This window comes from Typopeltis vanoorti, chromosome 3 (assembly GCF_054136105.1).
Source record: "Typopeltis vanoorti isolate ZY-2024b chromosome 3, IOZ_Tvanoo_1.0, whole genome shotgun sequence".
In the NCBI taxonomy this organism is placed as follows: Eukaryota; Metazoa; Arthropoda; class Arachnida; order Uropygi; family Thelyphonidae; genus Typopeltis; species Typopeltis vanoorti.
In genome coordinates this window covers 3,603,924-3,620,483 of record NC_143551.1, presented here as the reverse complement: position 1 = coordinate 3,620,483, position 16,560 = coordinate 3,603,924, and positions in this window count along the sequence as shown.

Below are 16,560 nucleotides of genomic sequence, written 5' to 3'. Positions count from 1 at the left end.
CTTGAGGAACATCCAATAGCTTCGACTTCAAATACAAATACTTCAGCACTAAATTACGAGCTTTTTGACGATCCAGATTTATGGCCAAACTTGTCCAATTCAATAATTGATATATTAGTAAAACGAGGTCCACCTGCTGAATCAAAAGATACTTTTTTTTTTCTAAGCGATGAACATAATAAGTTTTCATGTACCGCATTATAATAGATTTTGAGTAACTGAGAAATCATTAAAAGATCTTGGATTGGAAATATACGTCCCAAGTTCTTCAGCGCCGCGAACATTTTAATAATTTTGAAAAATGGATTGATTTGGAAAAATATTTAAAAAATGAAACTACAATTGATCAATATCAGCTAAAATTACTCAAAGAAGAACAAGAACACTAGATACATGTTTTAAAACGCATAATATCGGTTATTAAATTTCTTGCAAAAGAAAACATAGCATTCAGAGGAAATTCAGATACTTCTAAAAACATGTAGAACGCATAAAAAACAATGAAATTCACGTTTATTATTTAGGGAAATGTATACAAAAAGAAATAATTAATATATTGAGTAATGAAATTTTTTAAAAAAATTGTATCTAAAATAATGAATGCTAAGTATTTTTCAATAATTGTTGATTGCGCCACTGATATTTCGCGGCAGGAGCAAATGTCCTTAATTGTAAGATATGTTTCTATGAAAGAAAAAAAATGAAGAAACCAAAGATATTATTCTAATAGAGGAAAGATTTCTAGATTTTATTAAAATTAATAATACAACAGGAAGTGGTATGGCTGAAGTAATTTTAAAATCATTAGAATAAAAAACATAAATATTCAAAATATCCGTGGTCAGGGATATGACAAATGGTCAAATATGAAGGGGAAGAATGCAGGGATACAAGCAGTTTTAAGGAACAAAAATCCCAGAGCATTTTTTGTTCCGTGTTGTACGCATTCCTTGAACTTAGTATTGAGCGATGCAACAAGCTGCAGTGTAAATACGGTTTTATTTTTTGACATTATTCAGTCAATCTATAATTTATTTTCTTCATAGAAAATAATTTATTTTCTTCATTGTGATTTAGAACTTCGCATCGAGTCATCGATGGGAAGTTCTAAACCACGTCCAAAATTTTACTTTAAAACCTTTATGCACGACGAGATGGGAAAGTCGCGCTGATGCTGTGAAAGCAATACGAAATCAAGTAAAAGAAATGCATGAAGTTTTAATTTTCATCACAGAAGATGACAGCTTAATTGGGCAAGGCATTAAAACAAAATTGGAAGATAGTTCGTTAGCAAAAAAAAAATAATAATTCTTTCAAGTTTATGTTTGGCATGACATTCTAAGTGAAGTCAATGCAACTAGCAAACAATTGCAAAATATCTCTTGCAATATTATGAAAGCCTTGAAATCATTAGATGTCACAAAGAAAATTCTTGAGACATACAGAAGCCAAAATAATTTTTTTAAAGTTAAACACCAAGCCAATAACTTTGCTCTAAATATTGGATTAAATGCTGATTTCCCAACTAACGACAGCACACGAACTCGACGTGTAAAACCCCAATTCGATTATGAATGTCGTCGCGAATCTATTACTAATTTTGAGGGACATTTTCAAATTAATTTTTTAATGTAATTTTTGATTCAGCAATAACATCAATTAATAAGAGATTTGAACAGCTAAATAAATATGAATCAATTTTTGGGTTTCTTTTTAACATTGGTAACTTAAAATTTGATAATGATGGAGTAAAAAAGCTTGTTTCGACTTAGAAATTGTTCTGTCTGATGGTGATCAAAAAGATATTTCTGCAATAGATTTATTAGATGAACTAAAAATATTATCTCGGAGGATATCAAATAATTATTCTCCCAAAGAAGTATTAAATTATATTTTTGCAAATAACTGCATAGGTCTCTTTCCTAATGTGTACCCATCACTACGAATTCTTTTAGCAATCCCAACTACAGTTGCTTAAGTTGCTTGAGGTTAGGGTGCTTAAGGGTCAAAGCTGTATAACTGAGAGGAGACCTCCACATAGCCTTTAAAGGAATGCGGAGAACCGACCAGGGCTTCTGACCTAATGCCCAATCCTCACCTTCTCGTGGTGCACCCTGTTGGGTATCTACCTAGATACTGAATGAATGAGGATGGGCTGGCAATTTGGGATTTAGCTGACCAAATGGTATCCTTATTGGCTTAAACCAAAACATAAAATGATGGTACAACATGACAAAATTTCATGCCGGCTGAGGCCTCACCCGGTTAAACAAGGCCCCGTTGTTTTCGCCAGAGAACCAGGGCGAACAGCGAAAAGTCACCTACTGGAACCAATCTGAAAACACAACCCAACTCAACATCACCAGAGTTGAAGATCGGAACTATCAACACAAGAAGTCTGAATGGCAAAGAAATGGAGCTAGCTGAGGAATTAGATAAGTACCAGATTGACATAATAGGGATAACTGAAATAAAAAAGACAAAAACTGGCAAGACCTTTTTGAGCAATAAATACAAAATGTTATATTCAGGCAATGACAATCAAGGAAAAGAAGGAGTAGCCATAGTATTCAATACTAAATACGAGGCTAATCTTCTTGAATGGCAGGTGGTCTCAAGTAGAGTGATGTGGGCAAATATCAGAATGGCAAACTGGACAATGAGACTTATTTCTGCCTATGGTCCCACAGAAGGTTCTACTAAGCTAGAAGTGGAGGAATTTTTTTGAGGCTCTAGAGAAAGCTACTGACACAATGAAAAAGGAAAAGTTGGTCCTTGTTGGGGATCTAAATAGCAGAGTAGGAAGAGATTGACAGACATACAAAAATGTTTTGGGAAAATTTGGAGAAAAAGGAAAAGCTAATAATAATGGCAAATATCTGTTGGATTTCTGTCAGGACATGGACTGGTTATTACTAACACCATGTTCCAACATAAAAATGTGAACAAATTCACATGGAGAGAAGAGGCAAGGAATAAGAAAAGTCTCATTCACTATGTTATTGTTGATAGTGATGTTTTCTTCCTAGTCCAGGACACCATTTTGTATAGAAGATTTGAAATCGGAAGTGATCACTTTTTAGTACTCAGCAGGATAAAATTGAATTTCATATTGAAAAGAATAACATGTAAGAAAGTTTTAAAGCAAATAAAAGTTGAGCAGCTCTCAGATGTGAACTGTAGACTAAAATACAGAAAGATTATTGAAAAGAAAATGAGAGAGTTTGAGAACAGGAATCAAACCTTGGAGATTCAGTGGCAAACTCTGAAGAAAACATTGATTGATTCTGCCAGAGAGGCATGTGGTGAGGTTGTGTGCAAGGATAAAAAAATCAGAATTCCCTGGTGGACACAGAAGTTAAAGAGGCAGTGAAGGAAAAGAAGAAAGCATATCAAAATTTCCTGGCAAATAAGTCAGCTTTTACTCTTAGAGAATACAGAGACAAATGTAAGAAAGGTAAAGAGTGTGTAAAACAAAAGTCATCGGAGGACTTTGGCAAGAATATAGAAAATAAATATCAAGAAGGTGGCAAAATATTCTGGAGGTTGTTGAAGAAACTTAGGAATGGAAGAAAGAGTGCTGTAAAAGGAGTTAGAGATGATAAAGGTGACATGAAAATAGGAGAAAAAGATATCCTTGAAGTATGGAGTAATTACTTTGAAAAAACTGCTAAATGAAACAAGCAGTGATGACCGCAGAGTGATAAAAAACACTGACCAGGCATGCAGTCAGGAATACATATCCATACTTAAAGTAGAAAAAGCCATCAAAGGCTTGAAATGTGGAAAGGCAGCAGGAGTAGATGATATTCGACCAGAAATGCTGAAGTATGGTGGGATGAAAGTCTTACAGTGGCTGCACTGCATAGTTCAGAAAGCCTGGACAGAGGGACGAATTCCCGATGATTGGAGTAGAGCTCTCATAGTACCCATATATAAAAAGGGAAATAAAACTGAATGTGAGAATTACAGAGGTATTTCCCTACTGAGTGTTCCTGGCAAGATCTATGCACGTATACTTGAGAAACAGTTGAGAAGAATTGTGGAAAAAAAGCTTTGGTGAAGAACAGGCTGGATTCAGGCCAAATAGAGGCTGTCAGGATCAGATCTTCACTTTACGACAAATAGTCGAGAAAGCATGGCAATATAACAAAGATCTGTTTTTTAAGTTTTGTCGATGACAAGGTGCCAAGAGAGAAGCTATTCAATACGCTGCAGTTATATCGTGTCAATGGGGCAATATATCAAGCAATACTTAGTCTTTATTTGAGTTGTAAGTCAGAAGTTAGAATTGAAGGAAGTACAGGAAGATGGTTTAATGTTAAATCTGGTGTGAGACAAGGATGTCCATTATCCCCTCTGTTATTCATTATCTATATGGATCACATTATGAAGGAAAGTGGCATTAAACCTGATATCAAAATTGGAGATGTTAATGTCAGCCCTTTGCTTAATGCGGATGATGTTATACATCTAAATAAATTCGCTACAAGTCTGCAAGATTCTCTGACTAAATTGAATAGCTGTTGTAATAGATATGGTATGAAGGTCAGCAATAAAAAGACAAAGACAATGAAAATAGGCAGAATAATTGAAAATGTCAGCTGTGTTGTGAATGGAGAACCTGTGGAACAAGTAAAACATTTCAGCTACTTAGGCACGATTTTTACTGAAGATGGTAAATTAAATATAGAAATAGACAACAGAATCAGCAAAGCTGGTATGGTGGGAAGTCAATTGAATAAATTCACATGGAATAAGAGAGAAATTAGTCAGAACACTAAATTAGCTGTATACAAGACAGTGTTCAAACCAGTTTTAACTTATGGATCTGAGAGCTGGGTCAGAAGTAAAACACTTGACCAAAGACTGGAGACCGCAGATATGAGAGTCCTGAGAAAGATTAGCGGCGTGAACAGATGGCATCAATGGCAATATCATATTAAAAATGAGGATATTAGGAAAGAACTTGACACTGTCAGCATCCAGGAATGCATTAGCAGAGCTAATCTCAAGTGGTATGGTCACTTAAATAGAATGGGAGTGGAAAGATTAGTAAAACAAGGTTCTCTGCCAGGTTGGCAGGAAAACGACCCAGAGGAAGACCAAGATATAGGTGGATTGATACGGTACAAAGTGCCTTAGACGATAGAAATATAAGATCTGATAATGTTGGAGTCTTGACAAGTAACAGACTGATTTGTAGGAAAATTGTAGATAGGAAGTTAGTAATGATGTAATTTTTTCATGTAGTACTGTCATATCCTGTACATCCCTTGAGGGTACATGGCAGGAATTTGATGATGATGATAGTGATGAACTACAGTTGCAAGTGCAGAGCGCCGTTTTTCTAAATTAAGACAGTAAAAATTATTTGAGGTCCACAATGTCCCAAGAAAGATTAAATGGCTTAGCCACTTTATCTTTTGAAAGTGACATAGCCGATACATTTGATCTAGAACTAGTAAAGTCTTTTGCCGAAATTAAGGCTAGAAAGGGTTTTCTTTTTAAATAATTAAAAAATTATCAGTTCTTAATTTAGATTTTTTTTTATTTGTTTTGTCATGTTTAATGTGATTTATGTAATATTTATAAATTTGTAATATGTTACCGTCAAAGTGTTAAATTAGGCATTGGATAGAATACCTAAGCATTCTATAGCATGCCGAAAGAGGGACGTCAAAGTATGAAACGAATTTCACGCATTTCCTAGGCATTCTATAGAATGCCAAGAGGCAAATCGGCACAGTATAAAATATTTTTTATCTCTATTTCACTAATACATACTCGTAATACACTCGTAACATACGCACGCGCAGCTACTCATGACCTTCAACCTAAAAGAATATTCATGGTAGCAATTAGCATGTACATGTCAAAACATATACGACCTCCCAAGTATGAATGTCAAAAGGTGAGTCACGTGACTATCTACGCTCGCCTCAAACAGAGTCAGAACTGCACAAATAATGGCCGAGCAAGCTACATTTTCTGGGCAGGAATAATGTCATATTAACATGGAACTACGAGTCTACGAAGAACTATCTAAAGTTCGAGCCAATGCTGCTAAAAACTGCGTTTTTTTAACCGATACTACCTACCAAAAGTTAGTGAACGATGTGAAAAATGCTAAGCTGGCTTCTAAGAAGATACCACGTGACTTTTGACTGCTGAATCTCTAAAGTACAAGAACATTACTCGTCATGATATTGAATTGTACATTCACCTTTGTGAGCCGTGTCAGAAAAAACAAAAAAGTGTTTAAAAGGGTGTTGTAGTGAAGCCTATGATTTTTTCCGAGTTCAATTCCCGTTTTCAGGTCGATGTCATCGATTTTCAGTTACATCCTGACAGGGAATACAAGTTTATAATGGTATACCAATATCATCTCATTAAGTTTGTGATTCTCAAGGCTCTGACATCAAAGACAGCGGAAGAGGTAGCAGATAACATCGTGGACATATTTACGTTGCTTGGAGCACCATCGATTCTACAATCCGACAATGGTAGAGAATTTGCTAATAATGTGGTGAGAAGCCTAAATGAGTACTGGCCGACTTTGAAGATTGTCCATGGCAAGTCTCGCCACTCACAAAGCCAAGGAAGTGTCGAAAGAGTTAATCAGGACATTGAAAATATGCTGTGTACATGGATGCAAGATGAAAAAACTGACCGATGGAGTGAGGAACTATGTTTCTTGCAACTTATGAAGAATAGAGCATTTCATTCTGGGATTAAGAGAACACCATATGAAGCTCTCTTTGCTGCAAAGCTAAAGTGGATCTCACAACGTCTTCCTTACCCCAAGATGTTTTACAAGACATACAGACTGAGGAGCAACTGGAAAAAATGACGGAAAACATCCAAAAAATACAAGAAGAAACAGATCACCCTATCCAAGAGAAAGAGTCTATTGCACAAAACACAGACGAGACTGTAGTCCAAGATGGTAGAAAGGAAAGTGGTGATGAATACATGCTTATTGAAGAGGGGCTTCCGGTTCTGCTACCTGCTGCGTTTGTTTGAAGGTAACCAGTGGTGCCCATACTTGCAAAAACTGTCACCGAAACGTTCATGCCACCTGTGGACATGAGAGTAAAGACGATGCAAGTGAGAAAATAGAAGGTGATGATGTTAATATTTTGTGTACTCTTTGCTTCAATATCGAGAATGCTGTCGAAGGTAAAATTCGATCTGAATTGAATATGGAAATACAGGCTGAAAAAATGAAAATGGATTCCGACAAAAAAATTCCTCCTGCAGCTTTGGGGGCCTCTGTGCGAGTTCCTATCCCAAACGTCGACAAGGGACTGGGAGACTCGTGCAATCTGCTGGCGGGTGTTATGAGTGTGACCGACTTGGAACTGCTGAAGGAATTTCAAACCAACTCTTTGTCAGATCACAATTCACTTTATGTCCCAAGGACTTACTGAGAGTTGGAGACGTGCCTGACCATAGCTGTCCGGTCAGCCGCTTCCGCTCAGTCCACGGGTAGCGGCCAAGGGTTCGTGAGGTGTACTTGCAAAAATTGAAGTGCTTTTGTATGAAAAAGGCAGTTAAGTGCGATTCAAAATGTCATTCCAGTCTACCTTGTAGCCACAAGTAGTTCAGCACTGGTCTTTTTCTGATTTTTGTAATTTGTAATTGTTCAAAATCTGTAATTGTTACCTTTTTTCAATAAAATGCATCTTTTCAATAAAAGCCTTTATCTGTAATTTTGTAATTCTTTTCAATAAAAGCCTTTTTCATACTTTGCCGAAACAGCATTTGTCATTCTATATAATGCCTAGGTATTCTATACAATGCCTGGGGAAAGTATGTAAAAAAATAAAATGAAAACAGACATTTCATACTTTGCCTAAAAACGCCACGCATTCTATAGAATGCCTGATTTTCACACTTTGCCCGTAACATATATATATATATATATATATATAATTTTTATATATACATATACAATTTCGACCGAAGGGCTGAAAAAAAATTTTGCCCACACTCAAAAATTTGCTAGGGCTGGCGCTGGTGCTATTAGTGCATCTTGCCAGAACAGTTAATAGTGTAGTCCTCGTAGACATGTAATCATAAATGAAGCAGTAGACTGAGCTCTACATACTGTAGAGCTCAGTGACTTTCCCCGTGACACTTTCAAAGGATGCCAGCTTTGCAAACTCATTTCGGGAAATTTCTGCCTGGCTGCAGCTGACCTGATCAACTACAAGTGCTGCTATTGTTAAGTGGAAACTTATAGGATCAACAGCAGCTCAATCGCAACCTGGTAGGCCACATAAAATCATAGAGCTGGTTCGTCAAGCACTGAAGCCAGTGACGCGAAAAAATTGTCTGTCCTTTGAAACACTCGTTGCCAAGATCCAAAATGCCTCTGGGGATGTTTTCATCATTCCGGCTAAGCCGCCTAGTTCCAGTCACAGGGAGTTTTAAAGTGCGGCCTAAAATGACATTCTAGATAATTCTGTAGAGCCTCCGTAGTTCATTTGGTCGGAAAGACCTGGGTTCAATTCCCGTCGGTGATGTGAGGTACCTTTATCTGGTCTCTTTCGACGAAAGGTGAGTTAACCGGTCTCATACGGAGGTAGGAGGTTTTTCACTGTGAAATTCGGATTTTTCGTTCCCCAGAACAGCAAACCGATCCCCTGAACACATAGATTGCAATCATGAATACGTCCCAGCCATATGTCGTCCCGATCAGGATCCTGATCCCGGATAAAATTTTTGGGGGTAGGGAGGGAAGCAATGGCAAACTATCCTGTAAAAATCTCACCAAGAACACTTCGTGGATAATGCGTACAAAGTCACCTACGGTCGGAAATGACTGAAAGGGGAAAACCACCATCACCAGACAACTCCGTGTTTACAGCAACAATTCACTGAAGGCCCTTTATTAGCACGAGATACCTCAATCCACAAATCGAGATCTTTGCAGGAACGATTTGATGAGAGTTTTGAAGAAGTCGTTCCATTCTATTGGTTGTTGCTTCCCATCCCAGCAACAGTCAAGCCTAACCCCAGCGAGTGCAATGCCAAGCGTCGGTGGGGTAGTGCAAAACTCGACAACATTTTTATCACTTTGCTGTTAAGAAAATACTGTTTGGGAACCGCAATTTGGCATGTTAACTATATATTATTTTAAATTAATATCTTTCGTTAGGAATTTTTCACTTTGGAAAACGAGTTTACTTACACGAATCCCTTCTCAAACACATACAAGCTTTGCGTCCAGCGTTTCGTTAAAAACTCTGAGAATCTTCAATTTTTCCCTCAGATATTAAGTTCAATGACATGAAAGTCATGTTTATGAAGTGTCTACTATATGTGTAGATTGCATTTCATATTCATGAAAATGTACCAGTACAGATCTATTTGAATGGAAGGTGATCGTTTTCAACTTTTATAATGTACATCCACGGAAAAATGTCATTGATACCTCCTCCACTTCCCTTTATATATGTAATCGTGTACGAGTGTGATCAACCAAACTTTATTGCAATGGATTTTATGGTTACCCAAATTACCTAATTAGAACACACTACACAGATGTAATCATAAACGATGTGCGCTACTAGTTACAGGCAGCTAAACTCAGCCAATTTTCGTCAACAGGGCTTCAACTGACTCCTCAGCCACTCGTTAAATATGACATATTACATTAGAAAATGGTGACTGTGGAATCCCCTCTTTTTGATCTGCTCTCGCTCTAAATTTCTTGTTCCATTCAGTTACACACTCATTTCTCGTCTCTCTTCTCAACAAATTCAAATAACCACCTTGACCTTACCATTATATGTCTATGGAGCTTGATCATCTACCGTACAAATACCTCAACACTGATCGTCTTCTTCGGGACCTCAACGTTCACAAGAGACTGGTACTCCTTCTCCAGATCCGCAGATCGCACTGGAAGATATGCATAAATACGTGTCGTCAGCAACAGTCTTTCACAAATTGTCCATACGTTCGCCAGATAATGTGTGTCTGATAATTTTCACTCTCCCAGTATCCCTAGCCAGTTCTCCTGATAGTGTAGATGGCTAGGGATACTGGGAGAGTGAAAATCTGCCACCACTGATGCATCCCTTCATTCAGCAATCACTTTCAGTCTTTACAGCGTCCTTTGATACCACCACACTGCCAATGATTTGCTTGATTTTCGTAAGACATCTCGTGGGGAATCAACGTCTGCAGGTGTCGTAACAAGAAACACAAGGCAAACGCATCTTTTCTTGTTCAGGCAACTCCACTCTCGTGATCAATGCATTTGTCAGGAAGAAGCGTGCGTGATTCTGATTGTAGGAGGACCGATTAAGGGGATCTGGTTCGAAATTATGAGCGCTTCACTTGAAACGCAGAATGCAATAATAATAATGAAAACAATAAGGTGATGCATATTAACCTCGACTGGAAAGAAAAATTCGAAGCAGCAAAAGAAAATTGCAGCCGCAGTCTTTGCAAATGGTTTCACTTCACGTTCAGTCAGTGTTACAATCTGCATCGAATAACTTCCTTGTTAATGAAGAAGTTTCTTAACCTATTAAGACACAAGATCATTCGCACGAGCACTTGGAATGGACATGCGAATTAGTCATTATGCTGGAGGATTGATTTCCCAAATATTGCGTACCACATATCTCCTGTGTCTCGTGTTCCTAATCCTAGCTGTTATCATTTATATATATCACGCGTGTTCTGCAGTTGAGCTTTCTGAACTGTGAGTTAAAAAAATGATTGTCTTCTGGAAGCAAGAAAAAGATTTACATGTGCTAAAAACCTGACAGTCTCTAAAAGGGACTAGACCATTTCTCTAGGGTTGAACCCACATTTCTTTCCTGACGCTGTAGCATAATGAGTGCTACAAGACGATATACAGTTACTTTATGTATAATGCATAATTATTATATTTATTAACGGGGAAAAGCGCATTCAAAAATGGTACATATTGGGTGACTTCATCTTGAATTGAGACTTCGTTTTCACTGTCTTGGTGCTAACTTGGTTCTTTTTTTTTTTTTTAATTTTTCAATCCCAAACACGAGAAGTTGGTAAGCCTATAGTACGTTAATACCGTGTTCAAGCTAAAAGGGACTTGTTCACATTGCATTCGTGGGGTGTGAAGGAACGTTGAATAGCGGCTGCATTCGTTTCAATGGTGGGTAGAGAAATTGTTGATGCCAATTCAGAAGTACAGTTGTGATGGAAGTATTTGCAGAAGATGCAAGCAGCAGAAACTGAATGCCTGTATGAAAGTGAGTGGAATGAAAGAGCGAGAGGATAAGGTCAAAAACTGGTGGTTTTAACCCATTCGGGTGACTGTCTAGTCCTGTGGAAAAGACGCTTGCATCCATGTCGCTAGGCTGGTTGAAGAAATCACATTCCAAGTTCGATTCTATTCGCCAACTAGTACATTTTTTAATCCTTTCTTCGACCTGTTCCCGAGTTAGTTGCGCTTTGGTGGAACCAACTCGAGTTCCGCAAGGGCAAATATCCTTTCCTGGAAACGGAATTTCTTCCCCGCCTCGCTTTATGCGCAACCTCGTGATCCGAAATCCTAACGAGTGTCATGATTTAGTGCCAGGAGATGAAGACAGTTATCTGCCATACCCTCCCTCCCTCTCTCTCTCTTTCCTGAAAAACGGTGATTTATTCATAGTTTAGGCTGACTGTCAGTATACTTGAAGGATGGAAACTGGATGCCTGATTTTCAATAGTTAGGGCTAACGCTCTGCTCACTCCCTTTGGGGAGGTAAGGGGGAAGAGTGTTACTGGTTATTAAAGGTTGTTTTGGTGAAATAACGCCTTGAGCGAAAGAGATATAATTTTTTGGAAGCTGAAGAGGCATTAATTGTCATATGTGTATGCAAGAGCGATTTTATGTCAATGTAATTCCAGAAAAGAATATCATCTGGAAACTTGGATGCTGTCAAAGGACAAGTTTCAAAGGAATAGAGTTCTTTTTTTTGGTGAGAAATAAGACAGTTTTTTTTGTTGTTGTTATGGTTGTTGTTGAATTGACCAAGTTATGTAAACCACGATTGATGAATGGCTTGAAAATCGGAATTTAGGGTAGCAAAGCTGGGTGTGTGTTGGGTTTGTGGTGATTTGTGCATGGGAAGCAAATGTTTCCAGAGAAATAACAATTATTTTGGTGATGTTCAGGGCGTGTTCAGAAGGCTAGAAAATATAATTCTGTAGGCAAATCAAACCACGTTTGTGTTTGAATTGTCTAGAGGACAGACGCCATCCACAGTATGCTTAGAAGATTCGCTAGAGAGTTCGGAGATTGGTTACGGCTATCTGGTTCTTTTAGGCATGTGAAAAATTTGTGTAAGATCATTGATGACAGCATTTTTATCTTCTTGATCAGCGCAGTAGGAAAAAGAAAGCAGGTTCCTGTTGTGAGCATCAAAATAACCAAGAACACCATTCCACTGTTCGCAAAGTAGAATCAACAGGAAAGAAAGGAAGTCAAGAAGTTTAAAATAGTTGCTCGCATTGCGAGAGATTGCAAAGGAATTTGATAGAATCAGGATTATTATTATTATTATTATTATTATTATTATTATTATTATTATTATTATTATTATTATTATTATTATTATTATTATTTCAACTAGGATCGAGCTTTTGCAGTTATAGTAAATTATTATTATTATTATTATTATTATTATTATTATTATTATTATTATTATTATTATTTTGACACCTCAAATGTTTTTCGTTTAACAACAACAACAATGGAAGCTTCTCTCTTCCGGTCCCTTTTAAGAAAGGCTCGCGAATTATGAACCGGTAGTGCTAGTTCCGTGGATGGATCTAAATGAAATAGACATTATGAAAAGTCAATAGTGAGTATGATCGTCCTTCTAAATGATAGTCTTCCATTGAACTTTATCAGAAAGACTAGTAAATCCACGAATAGTGATTCGTTCGTGACTGATAGTTCTCGAAAAGAATATTACCACTTCCTCTGAAATGTTTGTGTATGGTGCTGCCATCTGGAAGTACAAAGTATAATTTTTATCATTATTATAACATAATATATAATTTATAATTTATATCATTATTTTATTATATTATATCATATAATATTTTATATATATTACATTATAATTTATTTCATTATTATAACATTGGCGATGTCAGAATAAACTATAGTTAGTTAAGGAAAATTTCATGTTTACAGTTTCACAGAATGTAAAACGAAAACAAAATCGAAATAAAGAATTACAATCGTCATTTACTTCGCTTTACTTCCCCTGCAAATGAAAAGAAAATCACTCGATCATCATTAGGCCAACTGAAGCCGAATGCATTTAACGAATTCCTTCCATAGCGACACCGAAGTTCCTAAACCTGGAAATGTACTCCTGCCCGGACGAAGAATTGCACGCTGTTGAATCACTGCTCTCCTTCCCACTTCCAAACAGGAGCATACCTTCCCTTTTTTTTTTTTTCTATAAATTTGATGTCCTCTTGGTATTCTAAAAAAGTAGAAATTCGAAACCTATTTATTCAGATCCCTCACGCAAAAGAGTTTCTTTTTGCGTGAGGGATCAGCTCTTTTGACATTCCCGACAGCAAGAATGCTTGAATCATAACAAAAGGCGAAATATTGTACGATACTTGACGTACAATATTTATTTCTGATCTAATTTCAAATAAGAAACCGAATAAGAAACTCAAAGGTAGAAAATCTATCTAAGAGATTCATGCCGAATATAGAAAACTATAAAAGTTCGGCGAGTCCAACTCGGCGACTACCACCTGGTACACAGGGCCGGCCTTCTGTAGAAAGGAACCCAGGTGCAAGAAACCTTTTGGGCCCTAAAATATTTTTCAAAGGTAAAAATTAAAGGATTCGAAATAAACGTATTGTAAAACCTCTTACCTGCAAATGATTTTGACACAGGGGAAAAAAAAAAAAAAAAAAAAAAAAACACATTCGAAATATAACAGGTTAACATAACGTTTACTGAACACAAAACAAAAGTACAGGTAAACCCCGTATAACGCGATACTTATACAACGCGGTTTCGATAAAACGCGGTCTACAAATTGTAGTAACCCTTTATTTTTTTTTCCATATATTTTTCACAGCGGGACATAAAAACCAAATATTTATCTTCATTAAATTTGTGTCTGCCCGTATCGAACAAGTAGTTATAAGTATGGAATTTAGTTTTATTGCATCCCTGAATAAGGTAGTGTACAGAGGCTTTTACACTGTGTAATTCTCAATTAGAGACAGCTGGAATAAAAACGGCGCTAACTAATAAATCACATGTCCCCTCTCACAGAAACTATGCTGTATAGACTCAAGCAAAATCATATGTTGTACCAAAACACGGTATCTAACTAAAAACTATTGTCCAATTTTTCGATTACATGAAATAAGTGTTTGTTTTATTGCATTTGAAATTTTCGATGTCATTATGACAGATCACAAAGGCTAACTTCAAATAAAATTCTACCACGAATTGAAGCATGCCATATAATGGGTGTGTGAGTTCGCCTGTCACCTCAAACGCAAACAAGCAGCTATAAAATTCAAACAAGGGTCCAAACTTTTGTGTGGGTTGAGCCAGTCGGTAATGAGAAGTTCCGTAGGAACGATAAATGACACCCCGTCATGCATGTTTTGAAACTAATACTGAATGTTGTTATGACAGTTTCAGATGTAATGGAATTCAGTTGAAGAGAATTAGCATTTCAACTCAACACTTGTTATTCTGAGAATAACAACTGTTATTCTCAAGCTGAGCAGTTTATTTTCGGGTGAGTTACATACATATGTAATGCTTTTTTTTTATGTAAAAGTTTATTTGCACGTCTTTATAGCCGCTCTCTTGTGTAAAACAAAATTCAACTTGTACGTATTGTAATAATTAAAAAAAAGTTGAGTAATTTATAAGTATAAAAGGATATCACCTGTAAATTGTTGGCATGCCAGCAAAATTCTCAGACGTGCTACCTCTGGCACAAGTGCCATAGGTTCGTTATCTAGGGTTTGCTATATAAAGTGTTTATTGTTGAAAATTGTCTTCATTTTCTGCAAGGAAAGCGAATTAAAAATCATAAGTGTGTTATTTTCAAGCTGAGCAGTTTATTATCTGGTGAGTTACATACAATATGAAATGCTTGCTTTTTTGGTAAAAAATTATTTTTCTAGTAATGGCCACAAACTGCAACGAAAGGGAAAACCAACATTGAAAACAAAATTAATTTCTCTCGACGAAAAATATTCAAAATCTTGGATTGGTTGAAAAATGGAGAAAAACCAGGAGTTTTTGCAGGGAATTTGAATTTAAATGAATCAACAATTCGAACAATCAAACAAAATGAACAGAAAATCCGAGAAAGTGTTCATTGCTGGGTCAACGATAAGTGCAAAGCGCGTTGCTCGTGCACGCGATATTCTAATGGAAAAATGGAGAAATCTCTAATGATTTCGATAGAAGATTGCAACTCGAAAGAAAATTCCAATGGATGGAAATCTATTAAACAAAAAGCTCTCAAAGTTTATAAACATTTAAAAGAACTTGATCAAGATTCTTCAGAAGAAATCTCTCAGCATGGATTTTGTACCAGTAAGGGTTGTTCCGAAAACTTTAAAAAGCGGTTTTCTTTGTATAATCTTAAAATCCAGGGAGAATCAGCATCAGCAGACGTTGAAGCTGCCCGGAAATACCCAGCAGAACTTTTAGAAATCATTGAAGAAGGTGGTTACAGTGCAGACCAGGTGTTCAATGCGGATGAATCCGGGTTATATTGGGAAAAAATGCTAAAGCGCATCTATATTTCGAAAAAGGAAAGATCAGCTCCTGGATTCAAAGTTTCCAAAGTTAGAATTACTCTACTGTTTTGTAGTAATGCATCGGGTGATTACATGACAAAACCAATGTTTATCAACCTATTCGCAAATCCTCGTGCGATGAAAGGGCTCGTCAAGTCCATCCTACCTGTTTATTGGCGGGCCAACAAAAAGGCATGGGTTACAGCTGGCATGTTTGAAAATTGGTTTTTCAAGTGTTTTGTACTCGATGTAGAAAGTTACACAAAGAAAAAGAATATGGACTTCAAAATTCAACTAATTTTAGATATCGCACCAGGCCACCCAACAAATTGAAGACCTCCGAATATTAAAATAACTTTTTTGCCGCCTAATACGACTTCACTTATTCATCCATTCGACCGAGGAAGAATATCAACATTTAAGTCATATTGTATTCGGCGAGCATTCCAATTAATTTTGAAAAAAAATGCAATCTAATCCAAATGACACTGCCTCAAGCGCGGAAAGAGTTTTCAATAGGAATACTGTGTGAAAATTATTCCTCTGTCCATTAAGGAATCACAACCCTCTACGCTGAATGCTTGTTGGAAAAAAATGTGGCCTGAAGCTGTTCTGGAACAAAATTTCGTACCTCCAGTGGATGCCGAGCTACGTCGTATAATAAACGTCGCACACATCTGTGGTGGAGGGGCTTTTGCGATAGGGTTGAAAACGAAATTAGTGAATTGATTGATGGAGAAACAGATTTAAATGAA